The sequence below is a fragment of the Zootoca vivipara genome, chromosome 6, assembly GCF_963506605.1.
Source record: "Zootoca vivipara chromosome 6, rZooViv1.1, whole genome shotgun sequence".
Lineage (NCBI taxonomy): Eukaryota > Metazoa > Chordata > Lepidosauria > Squamata > Lacertidae > Zootoca > Zootoca vivipara.
This window is the reverse complement of record NC_083281.1, coordinates 67,463,716-67,486,043: the sequence shown is the minus strand read 5'-3', so window position 1 is coordinate 67,486,043 and position 22,328 is coordinate 67,463,716.

Below are 22,328 nucleotides of genomic sequence, written 5' to 3'. Positions count from 1 at the left end.
GCCCTACTCAGAGTAGACCCATTGAAATTTATATATGTAAGTTACTCATGACCTTTAACTTCAATAGGTTTACTCTGAATAGGACTGGCATTGAATAGGTAAAGGTAAAGGGACCCCTGACCATTACATCCAGTCATGACCGACTCTGGGGTTGCGGTGCTCATCTCGCGTTATTGGCCGAGGGAGCCGGCGTATAGCTTCCAGGTCATGTGGCCAGCATGACAAAGCCGCTTCTGCCGAACCAGAACAGCACACAGAAACACCATTTACCTTCCCGCTGTACCTATTTATCTACTTGCACTTTGACGTGCTTTCGAACTGCTAGGTTGGCAGGAGCTGGGACCAAGCAACAGGAGCTCACCCCGTTGCGGGGATTCGAACCACCGACCTTCTGATCGGCAAGCCCTAGGCTCTGTGGTTTACATTCTCTTAATTTGAACTATGCTCGATTTTCATACCAAAGCTTTTTGATATGTTTCTCTCTCTCTTTCTCTCTCACTCACTCACACGCATACACCTCTGTTTAAAAATCTAAAGCAAAATTTCAAAGCTTCTCATGCTCTTGGAATTTTTTTTAAAAAATTGCATTTGCACCTCGTTTTGGATTTTTTTAAAAAAACACAAATGCAACTGATAACATTAATTGCACAGAAATTTCTACTTGAAGTGGTGCAGGAAATCAGCCTCCCCAAAACTGGAAGTGCCTCTTTAAGGTGCACTTTAAAGTGCATCAAATAGAGCACTCTCCTCTGTGAAGTAGGACGCACGGCTACCCTACTCACAAGATTGCCATGAGGCTAAAACGGAGAGAGTGAGGGGGTTGCATGCATGCCATCCATTTAAAACACTCTTATGTCTCTTGAAGAGTCATGGCTTCCTCCCAAAAATCCTGGGAACTGTAGTTTGTTAAGGGTGCTGAGAGCAAACTACAGCTGCTAGGATTCTTTGAGGGAAGCCATGCCTCTTAAAGCATCCTTTAAGTGAGTGGTGCAGGTGTGACCTTGCTTTTCACTCTGAGCATCTTGATGGAGGGCAGGAGAGAGACATTAACATAGCCTGGTCAACCAAGCAATGTCTCCTGGAGTCTCACATATGAGTAGCTTCCACTAGCCCTCAATTTCCTCCCTTTTCCATGGGTAATGATTAATGAAGGGCAGGAAACTGAAGCAGTTTAATTTACTGCAAACTTCTAATTCAATTTTAAGGGAAGAAGGAAGCAGCGGAAGCTAAAGAATCTCAGAGGTGGCCCCACTGGGTTTGGTGAAGGCCAACTTTCTCCTCTGCAATGCTGCTTTTTTCATTATATCTGACATTTCTGAAGGTAAGCTTTGTTACAGACTATTAGCCTATGGCAGCGAGCGAGAGAGATGAGAATTTGCTAAGACTCAGAACACATAAAAAAAAGGGAGGGAGGGGAGGGAGCAATAGAAATTGCAGGTTTATTGGTATCTTGTTGTCGAGGTAGCTCAGGGTTGCTTAGATGCTGGAAAACAGTGCAGGGTGCTTTTATGTCTGATATTGTGAAATGAACTCTCCAGCTACTGTGCCCAGATACTAATTGAAAAACTTTCCTATCCTGTGGTCTAATTGTAAAACTTTTTTAAAAAAGAAAACTGTAAAAGCGGATCTGCAACCTGGTGCTCCTCAAAGTTTCTACTCCAGCCTGTTTCCTGAGGCTGATGGGGAAAAATGTTGTGTGTGTGTGTGTGTGTGTCTCACCTTTCTCCCAAGCTGGGATTCAAGGTGGCTTACAACATTTTAAAATACAAAATAATAAAAACAAACTGGTTCAAAACAATAGTTAAAATACAGAAGGACTTATTTAGAACCAGCATTAAAATACCCACTGCCCTAAGAGCAGTGTCTGAGAGTAGTTAGTGTTCATAGAATCATAGAGTTGGAAGAGACCACAAGGGCCATCCAGTCCAACCCCCTGCCAAGCAGGAAACACCATCAAAGCATTCCTGACATATGCCTGTCAAGCCTCTGCTTAAAGACCTCCAAAGAAGGAGACTCCACCACACTCCTTGGTAGCAAATTCCACTGCCGAACAGCTCTTACTGTCAGGAAGTTCATCCTAATGTTTAGGTGGAATCTTCTTTCTTGTAGTTTGAATCCATTGCTCCGTGTCCACTTCTCTGGAGCAGCAGAAAACAATCTTTCTCCCTCCTCCATATGACATCCTTTCATATATTTGAACATGACTATCATATCACCCCTTAACCTTCTGTACCTAATTTCCAAAGGGCTGTCTAAATAGGAAGGTCTTAGTCTGCCAGCAGAAAGATAAGGAGGGAGCAAGTCTGACCCCTCTGGGGAGGGAATTCCGCAATATGGGAGCAGCCTCAGAAAAGGCTCTGTCAGCACCAATCATGCCTCTGATGTTGATGGGACTGAGAGTTGTGGTCTGAGAGTTGTGGTCCAAAATATTGTGAGGGCACCGGGTTGAAGAGGGCTGCCCTAAGGAGTTAGAGAGCCAAATAGGTCCTGTTCCACGTGGGACATGAGGAAGATGTATAAAAGTAGGCATTGTGTGGAGAGAGTGAATAGGGAGGTGTTTTTCTCCCTCATCATGCTAGACTGCAGGGCCATCCAATGAAGCTGAATGTTGGGAGATTTGGGGCAAATAATAATAATCCTAGAATCCTAGAAAGTCCTTCTTCACACAGCATAAACTACGGAATTCGTTTCCACAAGATGCACTGGTGTTGATCAACTTTGATGGCTTAAAAAAAAAAAGGACAAATTCATGGTGGATAAAGCTACCCGTGCTAGCCATTATAGCTATGCTCTGCCTCCGCAGTCAGAGGCAGTAATGCTTGTGAATATCAGTTGCTGGAAACCACAGGACTGGAGAGGGCTGTTGTGTTCAGATCCTGCTTGCAGGCTTCCCACAGCCATATAGTTGGCCACTATGAGAACAGGGTGCTTGACTAGATGGTCCATTGGCCTGATTTAGGAGGGCTCTTATTAAGCTATATTCGTACTTAACAATTTATTTTAACTCCCTTGCTGGAGCCATTATAACCAACCATCTCGTATGTGTGCCAAAATTTGTAACATATATATTTTTTTCATAAATAATAGATAATCCACTGAATGCTATAATAAATTTTGCATGGGTTGCTGTATATTCATCAGGAAACTTTAAAAAATAATAATATCCATATTCCTCCACAGTGCTATAAATAATGTTCTCCCTGTGGAAAAAAAAATTCAAAAGAAACTCAAACATAGAGGATTTAAAATGTGGGACTTTTTTCAGTGAAATGGGGATTCAAATTTTTCCCCCTGTCATGATAATGAAAGCATTTATTTTCACGTAATTAAATCTATTGGGGGAATGTGATTCTTTTACACGGGATCTTTTCACCTATTCCTCATGGAGATAAGATAATCTTGAGACGGTTAAAGAGTTAGAAGACCAAAAGAAGTACTTAAATCCAGGCTCGATCTAACTCTGCATGATTGTTCCATAGCTCTTTAAGTATATCGTAGCTTTCCCACAATGGATCTGTAGTTTTGATGCGGTGCGAATTTTTTTTTGTTCGAGCTTGGGAGCTGGGGGCACTGTCATGCAGTGGTTCCGCTCCTTCCTCCTGGGCCGTGTTCAGAAAGTGGTGGTGGGGGATGAGTGTTCAGACCCCTGGGCTCTCACTTGTGGGGTGCCTCAGGGTTCTGTCCTCTCCCCCATGCTTTTTAACATCTATATGCAGCCGCTGGGAGAGATCATCAGGGGGTTTGGGCTGGGTGTCCATCAGTATGCTGATGATACCCAGCTCTACCTCTCTTTTAAATCAGAACCAGTGAAGGCGGTGAAGGTCCTGTGTGAGTGCTTGGAGGCGGTTGGAGGATGGATGGCGGCTAACAGATTGAGATTGAATCCTGACAAGACAGAAGTACTGTTTGTGGGGGACAGGAGGCGGGCGGGTGTGGAGGACTCTCTGGTCCTGAATGGGGTAACTGTGCCCCTGAAAGACCAGGTGCGCAGCCTGGGAGTCATTTTAGACTCACAGCTGTCCATGGAGGCACAGGTCAACTCCGTGTCCAGGGCAGCTGTTTATCAGCTCCATCTGGTATGCAGGCTGAGTCCCTACCTGCCCACTGACTGTCTCTCCAGAGTGGTGCATGCTCTAGTTATCTCTCACTTGGACTACTGCAATGCGCTCTACGTGGTGCTACCTTTGAAGGTGACCCGGAAACTACAACTAATCCAGAATGCGGCAGCTAGACTGGTGACTGGGAGCGGCCGCCGAGATCACATAACACCAGTCCTGAAAGACCTACATTGGCTCCCAGTACGTTTCCGAGCACAATTCAAAGTGTTGGTGCTGACCTTTAAAGCCCTAAACAGCCTCGGTCCAGTACACCTGAAGGAGCATCTCCACCTCCATCATCCTGCCTGGACACTGAGGTCCAGCTCCGAGGGCCTTCTGGCGGTTCCCTCATTACGAGAAGCCAAGTTACAGGGAACCAGGCAGAGGGCCTTCTCGGTAGTGGCACCCACCCTGTGGAATGCCCTCCCACTAGAGGTCAAAGAGAACAATTACCAGACCTTTAGAAGGCATCTCAAGGCAGCCCTGTTTAGGGAAGCTTTTAATGTTTGATGGATTTCTGTATTTTAGAATTTTTTTTTTGGAAGCCGCCCAGAGTGGCTGGGGGAACCCGGCCAGATGGGCGGGGTATAAATAATAAATTATTATTATTATTATTATCAAGTCTAGCTTCATAAGCTCATAAGCTCACTCCTGCCTAGATGATGTAGCAAAAGCAAAGGCAATAACTATGGCATGCCAATGCTTTTTGAATTCAGATGTAACAGCTGGTTGAGCAAAGAATGATCACTAATGGTTCCTCATCATTCTGGGGGGGAGTGGCAAGTGGGGTGTTCTGTCCTGGCTCATTGATGTTCAACATTTTTATAAAGGACTTGGATATAGGAATTGAGGAGATGTTCATCAAATTTGCAGATGACACCAAACTAAGGTAGGGGGTAACTAGTGTCACAAAAGACAGAATTGGGATTCAATGTGAGTTTAACAGATTGGAGAACTGATCCAAACTAGCAAAACAAATTTCAATAGGGACAAATATAGGGAAGAAGAACCAGCTGCACAAATATAAGATGGGGGAAACCTGGCTTGCCAGTAGTACATGTGAAAAGGATCTAGGTGACTTAGTAGATCACAAGCTTAACACATGAGTCAACAGTGTGATTCAGCAGCAAAAGAAGCTAATGCTATTCTAGCCTGCATCAACAGAAGCACTGTACAGTATAGTGTCCAGATCAAGGGAAGTAATAGTACCACTCTATTCTGCCTTGGTCAGACCACACCTGGAGTTTTGGGCACCATAATTTAAGAAGAATAATGATAAGCTGAAATGTGTGAAGAGGAGGGTCTGATCAAGGGTCTGGAAACCAAGCTTATGAGGAACAGTTGAGGGAGTTGGGTACGTTCAGCCTGGATAGTAGGAGACTGAGAGGATATGAAAGCCACCTTCAAATATCTTAAGGGCTGTCACATGGAAGATGGAGCAAGTTCGTTTTCTCCTGCTCCAGAGGGTAGGACCTGAACCAATGGCTTCAAGGTACAAGAAAGGAGATTCTGACTAAACATCAGGGAAAACTTTCTGACAGTAAGAGCTGTTTGATAGTGGAATGGACTCAGAGACAATAAATCAAACCAAAGTTTTCAAAATATGCAGGAGTCTTAGGCCCCATCTGCACTATATATTTAAAGTAGTGTCATACCATTTTCAACAGTTGTGGCTGATTCCCCAAAGAATCCTGAGAACTGTAGTCTGTTAAGGGTGCTGTGAGTTCTTAGGAGACCTCTTTCCCCCCCACAGAACTACAGTTCCCAGAGCACTTTAACAACAACAACACTTTATTTATATGCCCCCATCTGACTAGGTTGGCCCAGCCACTCTGGGCGGCTTCCAACCATTTCTCTTCCCAGGGAATGCTGGGAATTGTAGCTGTGTGTGGGGAATATGGACATCTGAGGGTCATTGAAGGTGGGGTAGGTTCTCTGATTGGGCAGACAACAAAATCTCCATTCAGAATGCACACTCTTGCTTCCGGCAGCACCACATGACTGGGTAAGCAGATCATGTGACTCAGTCAAGGATGGGCTAGGATTGCTCATCATATTGAAACAAAGTTTGTTTTATTTTCCAGATTTTTAAACACAACAGAGTTGAAGCTTTGCTCTAGCACCAGCCATAAAAGATCTTATCTTCCTTATTTACATTTGAAATATTCTGAGTTGTCAAAGCATTTAACACCAGGAGTAATTTAATAAGCAAAGGCAACTGAAATTATCTCCCACTGAATTAAAGAGCATTAAAACTATCAAAAAGATTCATTTACTAGACACAGGAAAGACTTTCATAGATCCCCTTCATTGAAATCGGTTATCGTATTGAATTTCAATTTCATTGCTTTCAAACAAGTTGAGCCAGGAAGTCCTATTAAGTCTAGGGCGGCACTGCTGGAATATTTTCTTTTGGGGTGTGGGGAGGATTTGGGGTCATCCGTATAAAAACAACAACAAAGATTTAGGACACACTAATCGTACAATGTGAAAAGCCACTTCTAAGCAGCCAGATCAATTTATCTCAACATGGAAAAAGCAAGAGATAAATCACTCCTACATCTACAAAGGAAAACAAAAAACAAAACCTCACTCTATCTAGCCTTTATTTAAAGAATTGGGAGGGGGTGATTTTCTAATTATATTTCAAAGGCTGGTGCATAATTGTGGGGAATATTTAATTGACAAATAATTGACATGGTAAACTAATGTCAGCAAATAAGTAACTGCAGGTTTCTCAGTTCAAGTTGAGGGAGGGTGTTGGATATACGTAGTTTTAGGCATTGCAAATGCCAATGTTTGCCTGCCAGTACTTCCTGTGGCACCTGTGAAACGAGCTCAATAAATATCCCCACCAACGCTCCACAATACACAGGAAAATGTTTGCTCTCCCTACTCAGTTCCTGTCACCCACTCTTACCTGGAACATGCCCCCCTTAAATATGTGCACTTTTCATTGGATTTGGGCACCCATGCTCCCTTCCATCCAGAGCAGATAAGAGGTGCAAAATGTCTCGCCTTGGGACTGAGACCCCACCTGCATTCTACATTTAAAGCAGTCAGATGCCACCTTAAACAGACATCCCTTCCCTGCAAAGAATCCTGGGAACCGCAGTTTGTTCAGGATGCTGAGAGTTCCCCTTAGAGAACTCTAATTCCGAGAGTGGTTTAAATATCAGTCCCTCTCCCCAAAGAAATCTGGGAACCGTAGCTCTCCCTGGTAATATTTTGGAGTGTCATGGAGATAATAGATAAGATGCGAGTGGTGCTGTGGTCTAAACCACTGAGCCTCTTCAGCCACTCCCCTGCACAATGACCACCTTGAGTCCATGTGCCTGGCTCGAATTGTTCTTTAAATTGTGTACATTTCAGATTACTGTGTACAGTTCTGGTCACCTCACCTCAAAAAGGATATTGTAGAGTTGGGAAAGGTATAGCATAGGGCAGCCAGAATAATCAAGGGAGTGAAGTGACTGCCCTATTAAGAAAGGTTCCCGCCAGGGCAGTCTCGAGCAGGTCAGGCGCCCTGGCGCTGAGGCGCGGAGATCGCTCCGGCGCCCCCGCCCTCGCAGCGCGCAGCGCGCAGCATGGCTTCTGCACGGCTGCGCCGCACAGCGCCCCGCCTGCCAGCCCCGTGCCACCAGGACTATACCTAGAGCCGGCCCTGGTTCCCGCTTTGGGGAGCTCTTGGTCTCCAGAAAAGGTGAGCATGAGGCACTAGGATTATGTCATTATGCACTGCAGGGAGGAAGTAGGCAGACCAAAGAAATGTTTCTCCCTCTCTCATAACACTAGAGCATGTGGACGTCCCATGAAGCTGAATGTTGGAAGATTCAGGGCAGATAAAAGAAAGAACTTCATCCAGAGGATAGTTAAATTATGGAACTCGCTCCCACAGGAGGCAGTGATGCCCACCAGCTTGGATGACTTTGAAAAAGGATTAGACAAATTCAGGGATGATAAGCCTTCTGGCCATGATGGCTATGCTCTGATTTCATGGTCAGAGGGAACAATGCTTCTGAATACCAGCCACTCCTGTGCTGTGATTCTGCTTCTGGGTTTCCCATAGGCATCTAGTTTGTTACTGTGAGAACAGGATGAGCCTGAACCAGCAGGCTCGTCTTATGCCCTGAGATGTTTACTAATTTAGAAATCTAGATTTATTTATTTATTTGAAAAAGCCAAGCCTTATTTATCAGGGTTTTGATGGTCATGAAATCAGAGGCAGCTTTCCTATACAGTCTGATTTGTCAAAATCCATATGCATATTGCTTGTTGAAATAAATAACGTTGACTTTTTGCCCTGCTAATTGCAGCCCATTGTCTGATGGATGACACACTGGAACATACAGAGATTGGAAGCATAATTACTGTATGCTTGAAAGGTTATGTTCATACTGGATGTAGACCAAAAGCATCTCCATTTGTGGACGTGCCAGGAGATGAAAAAAAGAGGTGGTTGTGAGAGAAGAATGAAAGAAGAATGTCAGATAAATAGCAATGTCCCCTGCTTTTTGCCCCTGAACAGATAATAGAAAAATCTCTAAATATACCTGGCTGCTGAAGGTCTGAAATAGTGTGCTTACACATACACACATACATATATGAAAACAAACAAATGAAACCATGGCAACCCTAAAGATGTGCATCATATTACCTTGAATCTTAGAAAGAGGGTAATATCCTTATTGAAATAAATGGCATTGATACATAATAGAGCCAAGTGCTTATAATGAGCACCAGGATCCAAGGGCCTGCAGTTCTAGGCACACGTACATGAGGATTTACTTCTGAGTAAACATGCCTATGATTGGCATTTGCAAATATTTACCTGGAGTTAAACCAGTCTTAGGGGCGCGGGTGGTGCTGTGGTCTAAACCACAGAGCCTAGCGCTTGCCGATCAAAAGGTTGGCGGTTCGAATCCCCGCAATGGGGTGAGCTCCCGTTGTTTGGTCCCAGCTCCTGCCAACCTAGCAGTTCAAAAGCATGCCCAAAAGTAAAGGTAAAGGGACCCCTGACCATTAGGTCCAGTCATGGATGACTCTGGGGTTGCGGCACTCATCTCGCTTTATTGGCCGAGGAAGCTAGTGTACAGCTTCCAGGTCATGTGGCCAGCTTCGGGTGAACCAGAGCAGTGCATGGAAACGTTTACCTTCCTGCCGGAGTGGTCCCTATTTATCTACTTGCACTTTGATGTGCTTTTGAACTGCTAGGTTGGCAGGAGCAGGGACCGAGCAACGGGAGTTCACCTCGTCGCGGAGATTCAAACCGCCAATCTTCTGATTGGCAAGCCCTAGGCTTTGTGGTTTAACCCACAGCGCCACCTGCATCCCATGCCCCAGAGTGCAAGTAGATAAATAGGTACCACCAGGCCCATCTTAACCACATCGAGCGCCGTGGCGCAAAGGTCCCTCCACCGCCACCCCCCCCCCCAAACTCACTGCGGACGCAGAGGAGGGACATGGCATGGGCGGGCCGGCTGCTGAGGGTGGGCCGGGCTGCCTGGTTGTCCTCCGGGGTGCCGGCGCCACCTCCTCCTGCACGGAGGCCTCTGCTGGGGGGGGGGTGCTGCGCAGCACCCGGCCTCTTGTCCTCCTCATGCCCCCGACCTGACCCGCCACACTGAGGCCGGGACTCGAACCCGTGGCGGGCAGGCAGGAGGGAGGCAAGGAGCAGGGCGAGTGGGAGGGCGGCCGGGCTGTCTGGCAGGCGCAGCATGGCTGCCGCGGGCGCGGCAGCACGGCGCCCCCTGGCAGCCTGGCGCATTGCGCCACGCAGCCTTGCCTTAGGGCCGGCCCTGGGTACCGCTCCGGTGGGAAGGTAAACGACATTTCCGTGCGATGCTCTGGTTCGCCAGAAGCGGCTTAGTCATGCTGGCCACATGACCTGGAAGTGTCTGTGGACAAACACCGGCTTCCTCAGCCTATAGAGCGAGATGAGCACGCAACCCCAGACTTGTCCACGACTGGACCTAACGGTCAGGGGTACCTTTACCTTTACCTTTAAACCAGTCTTGATTGAGTGATCACATTAATATCCCACCTTTTTGTCCAAGGAAGTCAAGTTGGCATGCCTGGTTCCCCCACTCCCTATTTTATATTCCCAACTATATTGTGAGGTAGGTTATGTGACTGGCCACCCAGTCACCCAGTGAGCTTCATGGCTGAGTGGGGATTCAAACCCTGGTCTTCAAGTTCATAGTCCAGCACCCTCACCATTACACCACACTGGCTCTCTTCCCCAATCTGGTTCCCCCAGACAAGCCCTTCATAAGTTTTACAGTGTTTCTATTACATACCGTACTTTTCCTTGTATAAGACTAGGTCCCCCCCCCCCTAAAAATCATGCTAAAAAGTATGGGTCATATTATACACGGGTAGTGCACGGGGTAGACGTTTGATTGGTTGCTGCCGCAGCTGTCAACGGTTATTGTGTGTGTTACTGGTAGCTGCGGGAATGGATGGTGTTGATTGGCCGATGCTGCGGCAATTGGGTGGGCGATGGGCAGCTTCTGCCGGCGAGAGTACAGATGGGAGGCAGATTTTACAGCGCGTGCAGATGAGCGATTTTTTTGCAACCCCCCTAAAAAATGCTCACAAGCCTTGGCACCCCCCCCCCCCAAAGCTCAACAACTCTGGGAAATCCTCCCCCAAAAAAGCTCAACAACTTTTTGCCATCTCCCTGCATTTTATGAAATTTCAGTTCCCCAAAATAGGGGGCATCTTATACACGGAAAAGTATGGTACATATATAATTGTTTTCAAAGGGGACTTTTAAAGTGTTTCTACATTTTTCATGTTTTGGGGTAGTAACTGCTCACATGGACCTTCTGGTAAAGGATGGATGAGAAATCAAATCAAAACAAACATATACAGGAAGATTTCCTGCTGACTTCTATTCTAAAACATTTCCTTGGTTAGTTGGTTGAGGGTTTCATGGTGATTTAAATATGGATTCTTGCTGCCGACTGTTGATTTGAAGCAATGTCTGTGTGGCTTTAGATGGTGTTGCCTTTAATGACCGTGTTGTGTTAAAGATGCTATTTTTACACTTCCTTGAAGGCCCCTTACGGACTAACAGTCAGGATGGAAATGAAAAGTAATAAATGCATGTCAAAATCCTTCTGTCAGAATCCAGAAATGTTGATAAGGTTCAACTACTGTATTTCAAAACAAGGTTAGGGAGTGACATTGGTTCTTATGTGGCTTAGGACCCTCGTGCCTACGGGACCGCCTCTCCTGGTATGCCCCGCAGAGGACATTAAGGTCTACAAATAATAACATACTGGAGATCCCGAGTCACAAGGTGGTTAGACTGGCCTCGACCAGGACCAGGGCCTTCTCAGTACTAGCCCCGCCCTGGTGGAACGCTCTCTCTCAGGAAACTAGGGCCTGCAAGACAGAGCTGTTCCGCTTGGCCTTTGGACTGACTCAGTCTGACCCCGGTGTTATCTGTAGGCTTTATCCTACAGATATTTAAATGAGGTTGCACTCATTTATTATTATTATTATTATTATTATTATTATTATTATTATTAATCCCTAAGCCTTTGGAAGGGCTCTCATAAGAAGATCAGAAGAGCCCTGCAAAGTAATGCCAAAGACTCATCTAGTCCAGCATTAGGAATATAGAAAGCTGCTATATACTGAGTCAGACCATTTTGGTCTATCTGCTTCAGCTCTGGATGGGAGCGACTTTGGGGACCAGAGTGGCTGTGCCAGTGGCCGAGGGGTGGTAGGAGGGGCAGTGGCTGGGGCATACGCACCCCACAGCAGCCTCCATGGAGAAGCCATGGCCTCAGGTAACTAGAGACAGCCTGGGGAGATGCCAAGTCTGGAGCTCTTCCCGGGGGGTCACAAGAGAGGTCCTTGTAGCGCTGCATCTGCAGCCGAGGCAGGAGTGGTAAAGGCATGCAAGGTTGTCTTTCTTTTCCAGATCTGCTGCCCCTTCCAGCTGTCCCCAGCCTACCACCTGGGACAAGCTGGCCTTGTATCACAAGATGCCAGGAGTGCATACAAGACTATGATCTGTCTCAGTGGTTCCCAAACTTCCCCCCCCCCAAAGGTCCATTTGGAAATTGCTGAGGGTCTTGGCAGATCACTTTGGGGGTATTCTGTGTCATGTAGCAATTGGCACATGCTGCACTTGACTTTTAATTGCATTTTTACAGAAATGTGGTGTGATTAACCAGTGTGGTGTAGTGGTTAAGAGCGGTAGACTCGTAATCTGGTGAACCGGGTTCGCGTCTCCGCTCCTCCACATGCAGCTGCTGGGTGACCTTGGGCTAGTCACACTTCTTTGAAGTCTCTCAACCCCACTCACCTCACAGAGTGTTTGTTGTCGGGGAGGAAGGGAAAGGAGAATGTTAGCCGCTTTGAGACTCCTTCGGGTACTGATAAAGCGGGATATCAAATCCAAACTCTTCTAAACAAGGCACTGGGCTTTGCGGGGGGAGGCACAAGGGCCCTGGCAGAGTCTTCTTCTTCTTCTTCTTCTTCTTCTTCTTCTTCTTCTTCTTCTTCTTCTTCTTCTTCTTCTTCTTCTTCTTCTTCTTCTTCTTCTTCCTTATAAGTTGGATGCCGTTCAGAGTGTTGCAACCCAGTCAGATAGGTAGAGTATTATTATTATTATTATGGAATAGGGCATCCCTATTTTCATCGGAGAAATGTTGGCGGGTATGTGGTTTACCTATAACAATGCTTATAATATAACTCGCTGCACCAACCAACCCTTATTTAAAGGGAAAGGATATATCCTTAACACAATGTCTGTTCTTTCCCCCAATTTAGCTATATTCTTTTATGGCAAAATTCCTTTGCAAGTTTTCTTTAATGAAAAATCTTGCCAGGTCCCTGCAATTGCTGTTGTGCAGCACTTCTCCCTCCCCCCCCCAGCCCCCCATTGCGTCCCACCATTCACTTGAAGAAGTACAGCCAAAAAGCCACGATAATCTCCTTTGTCTTCATTATACGAAGCCTCCGATCCGACATACGTTCTTGTGTAAGGCCATTTACCTTAACTCCCAACTACATTTAATCTCATTACATTCACTGTCATTACAGTAACATCTTTATTCCACTTGAAAGACTTTAAAGCTCTGGAGGATACCCTTCGAGGGAGGGCAGAACGTGCTTTATTGAAGAGGGCCCTGTGTAAATTCCAGATATGATCATGCTATCCATTTTTATGAGCCCACTGCTACAAGCCTGTGTTAATGGCAAAAGTGTGGCTTGCGGATTGAAAATGAGGGAGCGTTGGTTGTTTCCTTTTCTTCCCCACCCCCCCCCAAAAAAAACCTACATGGATATTATTATTTATTGCTATTATTAATGATTTATTAGTCCACCATCTCAAGGCAATTTCCACACAAAATTATTTAAACCAGTTAAAACCCCCCAAAACAACAAATGAATATAAAGCAAGACTAAAACCCTAATAAGTAGACACTCGTGGTAAGGACTCCTTTATCCAGCTAGGGAAATCTGTCACAACAAAAATGTGTTCATTTGTTTCTGGAAAGCACAGGAAGTGGGTGCCTGTAGGTGAGGACATTTCTCAAAAAAAAAAAAAAAAACAGCTTTAAAACAGATGGTTGTTACCAACTAGCTTTTACTCAGAGTAGACCAATTGAAATGACTAGGCCCAAGTCAGCCATGACCATACATTTTCCATGGGTCCACTCTGTGTAAAGGATAGTGGGCAATAACCCTACATTTGTGTGGCAATGTCCCTCCCTCCCCAGGAAATAAGACACGAGACACAGTGAATTAATTTAAGTGGGTGAAAAGGCCACAACTTTATTGGTTTCGGATGTTGAGCGGTATTGGCTTAGGCATTGGAACCGATTGCGCTGCGAGCAGGGGCGAAAGAGGCTCGGTTCCCGCCTCCGGGTTGGTTTAAAGTGGGGAAGCCCCACCTCCCGGCTGACCCGATTGGTCAGCCCGGGTATGCCGGAGGCGGGAACTCCCCCCTCGCGAGGGGGCTGAGTTCTCAGCCCCCATCGCGAGAGTTCAGTCGGGCCAAGCCCACAACACCACCTCCGTGGGATGCGGAAGTGGTTTTCTAAAATGAGGGGGCCAAAGGTCTGGTGCCTAAAGATTTGTAACGATGGTTCCAGGTGAGCCTCCCTGGGGAGAGCATTCCACAAGCAGGGAGCCACCAGCGAAAAGGCCCTTTCTCATGTTGCCACCCTCCAGCGCACACAAAGATGACGATTGCCAGGTCGTGGTTGGTTCATATGGGGAGAGGCAGTCCTGGAGCAAATACACATCAAAACCCCAGCTCAGAGCTGTACATCTTGTTAAGAGCAGGAAGGTGGCACAGGAGAGTTGTGGTTAGTGCCAAGGCATCTGAGAGAGGAGGAGGCACAACAAGGGGTGGTGGGGCAGAGGAGAAGGTGTAGCCTGGGGAGAATCCTGGAGGGCCACATTCCCACCTACCCCAGGCAAGAGGTTCCGCACACCTGCCCTACTGGAGTTCAAGCTCCAATAGAAAACCAAACCCTAATGTATAGCCCAATCACAGAACAAAAAAGACCCTACAGTTACAATGTTCTTTTTTAAAAAAAAAACCAGAGAAAGGAAAGATTATTGAACTACATTAAAGACAAAAAAGAAGACTGGACCACACATTGCCATTTTGTTTAAGAGCCATGTATTACAGTCGTACCTCAGAAGTTGAGCAGAATCAGTTCCAGAAGTCCATTCAACTTCTGAAACATTCGGAAACCAAAGTGTGGCTTTTGATTGGCTGCAGGAAGCTCCTGCAGCCAATCGGAAGCTGCGGAAACCCCGTTGGATGTTCGGCTTCCAAAAGAAGTTTCGAAAACGGGAATACTCACTTCTAGTTTTCTATCATTCGGGAGCCAAAATGTTAGACCCCCAAGGCATTCGGGAGCCAAGGTATGACTGTACTTTGTATCTTTATAACGTTTTATTTGTAACTACGTCAAGACTGTTCTGCAGTAAAGCTTTGAAATCCATTCTTTGTGGCGGATAGCAAATTCTTTTCTACCCTACAAAAGGTTCAGATCAGGAGCAACTTTTTTCCAATTAAAAAAAATATCAAAACCATACATAACAGTCTCCACAGAGAAAAAGAACATAGCATTAAGTTTATGACATCATTTTACATGATCTTACATGGTGCCGACAAAGGTCCGTATAGTTAAAGCTATGGTTTTCCCAGTAGTGATGTATGGAAGTGAGAACTGGACCATAAAGAAGGCTGATTGCCGAAGAATTGATGCTTTTGAATTATGGTGCTGGAGGAGACTCTTGAGAGTCCCATAGACTGCAAGAAGATCAAACCTATCCATTCTGAAGGAAATCACCCCTGAGTGCTTACTGGAAGAACAGATCGTGAAGCTGAGGCTCCAATACTTTGGCCACCTCATGAGAAGAGAAGACTCCCTGGAAAAGACCCTGATGTTGGGAAAGATGGAGGGCACTAGGAGAAGGGGACGACAGAGGACGAGATGGTTGGACAGTGTTCTCGAAGCTACGAACCTTCTCGGTGGTGGCGCCTGTCCTGTGGAACGCCCTCCCATCAGATGTCAAAGAGAAAAACAGCTACCAGATTTTTAGAAGACATCTGAAGGCAGCCCTGTTTAGGGAGGCTTTTAATGTTTAATTGTTTATTTCATTTTTCTGTTGTAAGCCACCCAGAGTGGCTGGGGAAACCCAGCCAGATGGGCGGGGTATAAATAAATTATTATTATTATTATTATTATTATTATTATTATTATTATTATGTTTGACCAAACTGCGGGAGGCAGTGGAAGACAGGAGTGCCTGGCGTGCTATGGTCCATGGGGTCACGAAGAGTCGGACACGACTAAACAACTAAATAACAACATGGTGTGGAGAGCCTATATGGACTGCCAGTGTTCTGATAGGCAAAGGTGCAGTTAGGGAACTCTAGACTCTGGACGTCATGGGGAGGCACCCTCTTTAGATGGCAATAGGTGTTGCTTCATTTACTTCACAGTGTGACAAGCCAGCTCTGCTTCATTGGGAGGGCCCTCTGGCTTTTCCTGCTGAGTTGGGACCCAGATCCCCACCCTAGAGTCTTGTCCCAGTGGCTCCGCTGCTGGTTGGCAAGCGGCTAAGTCTGATAGGTGGGATATGCTAATTTCCAGGGAAGAGAAGGGATATTGGACTAATTTCCCCCAAGGTTTGGAGCGCATCAGAAAATGAAATAAAAATATACATAGACATATGAGATCATAAGATGTACTTAATGAGAAGCAACAAAAGATGCTCAGCTCCTGGCTGGGAAAGGCTGAAGTCGGAAACCTTGGCAAATCCTGCACTGCTGATAAATAGTCTTTTATGGTAACTGAAGGGCAGTTTATTGGTTCTTGCCTTTGGTCACTGCACAATCTCGTACTACCCCAGTCATTTATTATGGTAGATTTCATTAGATGTGTTCTTCCTATATGCTACCTATAAAAAGTTATGTACCGGCAGAAAAATAAAATTATGCTTGATCAGATTATGCTCTTCTGCTCCTAAGTATCCCACATGGGTTGACATAGATTTGCAAGGTGCAGAGGATAATGAACAAAGTGGCACACTTTTATAATGTTAGCAGGGCTATTCTGCCTGGTGTTTATTCTTTTTAACACTGTAATGCCCACAAGCAGGCTGGAAACAAAGGACTGCTTCTCACAGAAGTGAACACCAGGAGCTTTGGCTTGTAAATGTTACAGGGTCAAGGCACTGGTCCACGATGTTCAGTTTTCTCTGAATCAAGGATGAGGGAATCTCCAACCTATGGGCCAAATTTGATCCAGTACAGACACCAAATTGCCCTGCAAGACCAATTTCCTTAGCTACACCCACCTGCCCCACACTGGATGCTAAAGGTGATGTTAGGTGTGGGGCAGGTTGCAATGTAGCTGGATTGGCTGCACAACTTGATTCCCTGCCAGGGCCGTCTTAAGCATATCTGGCGCCCTGGCGCCATGGTGCGAAGATCCGTCCGGCACCCCACCCCACCCCGTTTCCCAGAGCAGTGCCCCCCTGGTAGCCTGGCAGCCTGGCGCCTGGCACCACCCAGCCTTGCCTTAGAGCCGGCCCTGTTCCCTGCAGGGAACTCAGCCATGCAGCTGATATCTACAGAAAGCCGGACTGAAACCACAGCCCACCAGATTTCAAGCTGTTGGGTAGAAGAAACCTTGCATGCCTCCAGTCAGCAGAGGGCAGGGTAGAGACTAACAGATAGTCAAGGAAAATGCCCAAAGATCTCCTTCCCTCTCCCCCGCATGAGGCAGTCATGAGAAACTAGACCTACTATGTAGACTTAGAATGCAAAGCTATTCTTGTAAATATGAATAAACTCTAAGTTTTTTTTTTTTTTACCAATGGGACCTGTGCATTTTAAAAAATTTACTTCACTTGAGCAAATTCATTTTTTAAAACTCAAGACAAGACAAGGCTGTTAAAAAGGTATGTTTAATATGCATAAAATGATGTGGTTTGGACATATTGTATTAAAAATGCTATGCAGAGAGGTTTGCAATAGGCAGGAGGTTTAACTATAGCAAATGTGGCGGAAATGGTTGGATGTTACTGTTTGAGAGTTTAGGTTAATTAATGGCTCATAATCAGAAATCCAAGCAGAGATCTCTCACAGCAGGAAGATGAAACCTGAGAACTCAGTGTCTTAGTCAGCCATTGAAGCTCTGCGATGATGAACAAGCAAGTTGCTTGTATGGGATCTCTCTCTGGGACCAGAGAGGGGAAAGTTTTTGAACTGTATTAAGGACTTGGATGGCGCTGTGGTCTAAACTACTGAGCCTCTTGGGCTTGCTTCAGAAGGTCGGCGGTTCGAATCCCAGCTACGGGGTGAGATCCCGTTGCTCAGTCCCAGCTCCTGCCAACCTAGTAGTTCGAAAGCATGCCAAAAATGCAAGTAGATAAATAGGTACCACTCTGTCAGGAAGGTAAACGGTGTTTCTGTGCGCTGCTCTGGTTTTGCCAGAAGCAGCTCAGTCATGCTGGGCACATGACCCGGAAAAATTGTCTGTGGACAAACACCGGCTCCATCGGCCTGTAAAGGGAGATGAGTGCCGCAACCCCAGAGTCATCTGAGACTGGACTTAACTGTCAGGGGTCCTTTACCTCTAAGGACTAAAAATAAGACTGGACTGCATTGTTTTCTGTTTAAGAGCAATGTGTTACTTTGTAACATTTCTTTGTAATTATTTTAAGACTGTTCTGCAGTAAAGCTTTGAAACTCATTCTTGTGATGGAGAGCAAATTCATTTCTACTCTGCACAAGGTCCGTATCACAGATTCTGTTTGGAACAACTCTAACAAGCACCCAAGAACCAGCTGAGGAATGGACTTTGAGAGCTGGGTTGTCCCACCCGGTAGTCAATCATGCAAGGTTCTACGATTCAATGCAGGGCTTAGGCAGAATATTACCATACATTTCCATCTATTAGATGCCCCCATGTATAAGGACCCCCCTATTTTGGGGGACTCAATTTTAAGAAAATGAGGGGAGATGGCCCAAATTTGTTGAGCCTCACCCCCCCCCCATGCAGCTGCTGGCAGGCAACACTCCCTAGATCAGGCACCCCCAGACTACGGTTCACAAGCTGGATACGGCCCAAAGGACCAATTTATCCGGCCCGCGGCAACCCCCGCCGCCCGCTGCCACCACCCGCTCTTACCGGCGCTGTGTGGCATGGCTGCCCACAAGCTATTTCCGCTGCTCCTGTCACCCGGAAGTGCACCGAAAATAGTGTATGCGCATGCGTATGGGCGTGTGCTCCCACACGCTCCCCCGCCCTCTGGCCCGCCGCACAATTGGCGCTTCGGGCACTGGCCCGAAGCACAGTAAATTTGGGGACCCCTGCCCTAGATCATTTCCCGTGCACAGGTAGGGAGTGCCTCCCGTGTGTAGAGGCATCGGGGGAAGCTCCACGCCACCAGCCAGTGCCCCAGATTGCTCCCCACTTGCTGTGCCACCGGGAGAAGCTGTGCGCCACTAGCCAGTCCTCCCAGATCGCTCCCTCCTTGTCCAATGCTGTACATGGAAAAATACGGTATGTTCAGTATAAATAAAAAGTTCCAGAAAAGGGCAACCACTCCTCTACGAGAAAAAGTTGCAGCATTTGAGACTTTTTAATTTAGAGAAAAGGCAAGTCATAGGTGACATGACTGAAGTTTATAAAAATTACTTATGGTGTGCAGAAAGTGGATAGAGAAAAGTTGCTTTCACTTATGTTCATGGACACCCAATGAAGTTGAATGTTGGAAGATTCAGGACAGATAAAAGAAAGGACAATATCGCACAGTGCATAAATAAGCTATGGAACTCACAGCCACAGGAGGCTGTGATGGCCACCAACTAGAAAGACTTTAAAAGAGGATTTACCATAATGGGCTTGGCCACTATGAGAACAGGATGCTGGACTAAATGGGCCACTGGCTTGATCTAGTAAGGCTCTTCTTTATGTTCTTATACCAAAATTATTTCAGGAAAGGATATCCTTCTATTTTATTTTCCCCTCTCCTAGAAAGCTGATTCTATAAAGCTGCTTGTCCAGTGTGAGATCTTCTAAACTCTTTCATTTTATTACAAAGGGACTCTTAGATCACATTCCCCCCAGCAAACCGTTATTTGAATCAATATCGCCAGATGAGTTAATATGTATTTTTTAATATCTCCTAAATGCTTAATTTCATTTTGCCACTGATGTTTCATTAAATCCTCTTGCCCCTTAATTAAACTAATGGCTTTATTGCTTTTTGATCAGCCAAGCAGATTATCGGATTATTAGCTCGTCTTCTCCTGCCCCTCCCCACACCCAGCCTTTCACTGTTATTACTGTATCGTGCAAGATATCTCAATTTAGCTGGGTAAATATTGCGGGCTTCCAGCAAGTAAAAAGTTAGGTAGCATGAGTTAAGTTCAGCTGGCATCAGAAGATGCAAGCATTATGTATTTATGGTTTGTTGGTTTGTTGGTTTAACACATCTTTTTGTCCTCCTTTTAGTAGGAGGAGAACCTAACAACAGAGATCCATTGAGGGTGTAGTGGTTAGAGTGTCAGACTAGGACCTGGGCAACCAGGGTTCGAATCCCCATTCAGCCACGAAGGCCACTGGGTGACTTTGGGCCAGTCACTGCCTCTCAGGACTCATTTCCAGCCCTGGGACTGTGCTTTAAAGCTCCGTTATCTGGACAGGTTAATTTTTGACACTTTCCTCAGGAAAACCCACATTTTACCGCTGAATTGGAGCAAATAGCACTATGCGGAAAATCTTGATGAACGTGGACAAACCCCAGTTTTTCTACAACATCCTGCTTGCCATTTGCTCCAATTCAGCGGTAAAACATGGGTTTTCCTGGGGGAAGTGCCAGGAGCAGGTGGAAAAACCAATGCTTGGACATAAAGCTTCAAAGCCCAGACCTGTACCTCAAAACAAAAGGTAGTCTGGAGGAGCCATCATCCTAGCCCAGGCATCCCCAAACTGCGGCCCTCCAGATGTTTTGGCGTACAACTCCCATGATACCTAGCTAACAGGACCAGTGGTCAGGGAAGATGGGAATTGTAGTCCAAAACATCTGGAGGGCCGAAGTTTGGGGATGCCTGTCCTAGCCTGTCTTAGCCTGTCTCAGTTCCTAGAGCAGTTTAACAGTCACTCCCCCTGCATGCCTTCTCAGGAGTTAGTTGCATTGCGTTCCCAAAGTCTTCTGGGAGCTGTAGTCTGAGAAAGGTGCTGAGAGTGGTTATTGCCCCTCTTCCCATCCCAGAGCTACAATTCCCAGAATCCCCAGTGAAGAGAGAGTCACTGTTAAACCACTCTGGGAATTATAGCTCAGGGAAGGGGGAGAATAAGGGTTTCCTAACAATGCCCAGCACCTTGAACAAACTACAGCTCCCAGAGTCCTTGGGGGGAAGCCAAGAGTGTTTAAGGTGATATCATAGTGCTTTATGTAATATGGTGTGAATATGGCCATACTGTGCTAGATGGACCAATGGCCTGTGTAAGGCAGTCTCCTTTGCTCCTTTCTAGAGTTTAATTGTGTTTGTGGCTTTTAGAATGCAAATGATTTTGTTTACTATATTTAATTACGTTGAGAGCTGCCTCAGGCTTTCAGAAAGGCTGGATTGAAGCCCATTAAGTAAATATAAATCCAGCAGTTTTGTCTTCTAGTAACCTTTCATTTATTCATTGTCTCAAGACAATCTGAAAGTGGAAAACGGTAACAGAACTTCTGCCGAGCTCTTATTTCATGACGCCCATCGCCCACATTAAATTTTGCCATTTAAATGGCAGGCAAACGACTCCTAAATAGTTCCCAGGAAAGAATGCGAGTTGATTTACCTGGGCACGATGCAAAAAGCTGTAGTAAACACTCAGAACATCCATTTTATTTAGCTTAATAATTATTGCCGTGAAATGATTGGCTGGCTGGTGGGGATCGTTAGCAAGCTAAATAATTTTCTTTTACACATTTCACATCCTGTTTCAGTGAACTCAGAGAGCTGAAGACTCAATTAGAGATTTACCGTAATTACTGTTCTCAGTTGCTCAGCTTGCCGAAAGATTTATAAGAAAGCTTTTATGGAATGCATCTTTTTTAGAATTCGGATGAGTTTTATAGTTTATTATTCATAACATCTGCCACTTACTGGAAACATCCATAGAGCAGCTCTTTTTAATGTGCATTAAATGCCTTTTGTTACAATTTAATATCAGTTAAGATGTGCTTTATTATAGGAGTCCCGTTTGTGGAGTAATAATCAGGTAGAGTCAAAAACTTCTGCATTTAGAATGATTATAAAGGGAGAAATGTGACATTTAAGCTCTTCCTCACTGGAAGAAAATAAAATTGTTTTCGCAAGGGTTGAGTGGCCTGAGATAGAAATCTCAGAAGGGTGTTCTGCACCAGAATCCCAAGAACAGCAGAAGTAGTATTTCCTTCATGCTGAAGTCCCATTTGGAGGATTTTGACTGTAATCCTAATCCCAAATTACCTGGAAATACACCTGAGGATATCTTTGGATAATGTCTTTTATGTGATTCCTGTTTTGTTCCCTTGGTTCTGGTCACCAACCACAACAATAAATATTTGATTTGACACGATATCTGGGAGGAAGCCTCCATTGTTCGGCGGCAGTCAGGAACACGTCTTTTCCCGCTTACTTCACCTCGCCCTTTGTGCTCTCTTCTGGCAGAAGTTCAGCTCCAACTTGCAGAGGAGAGC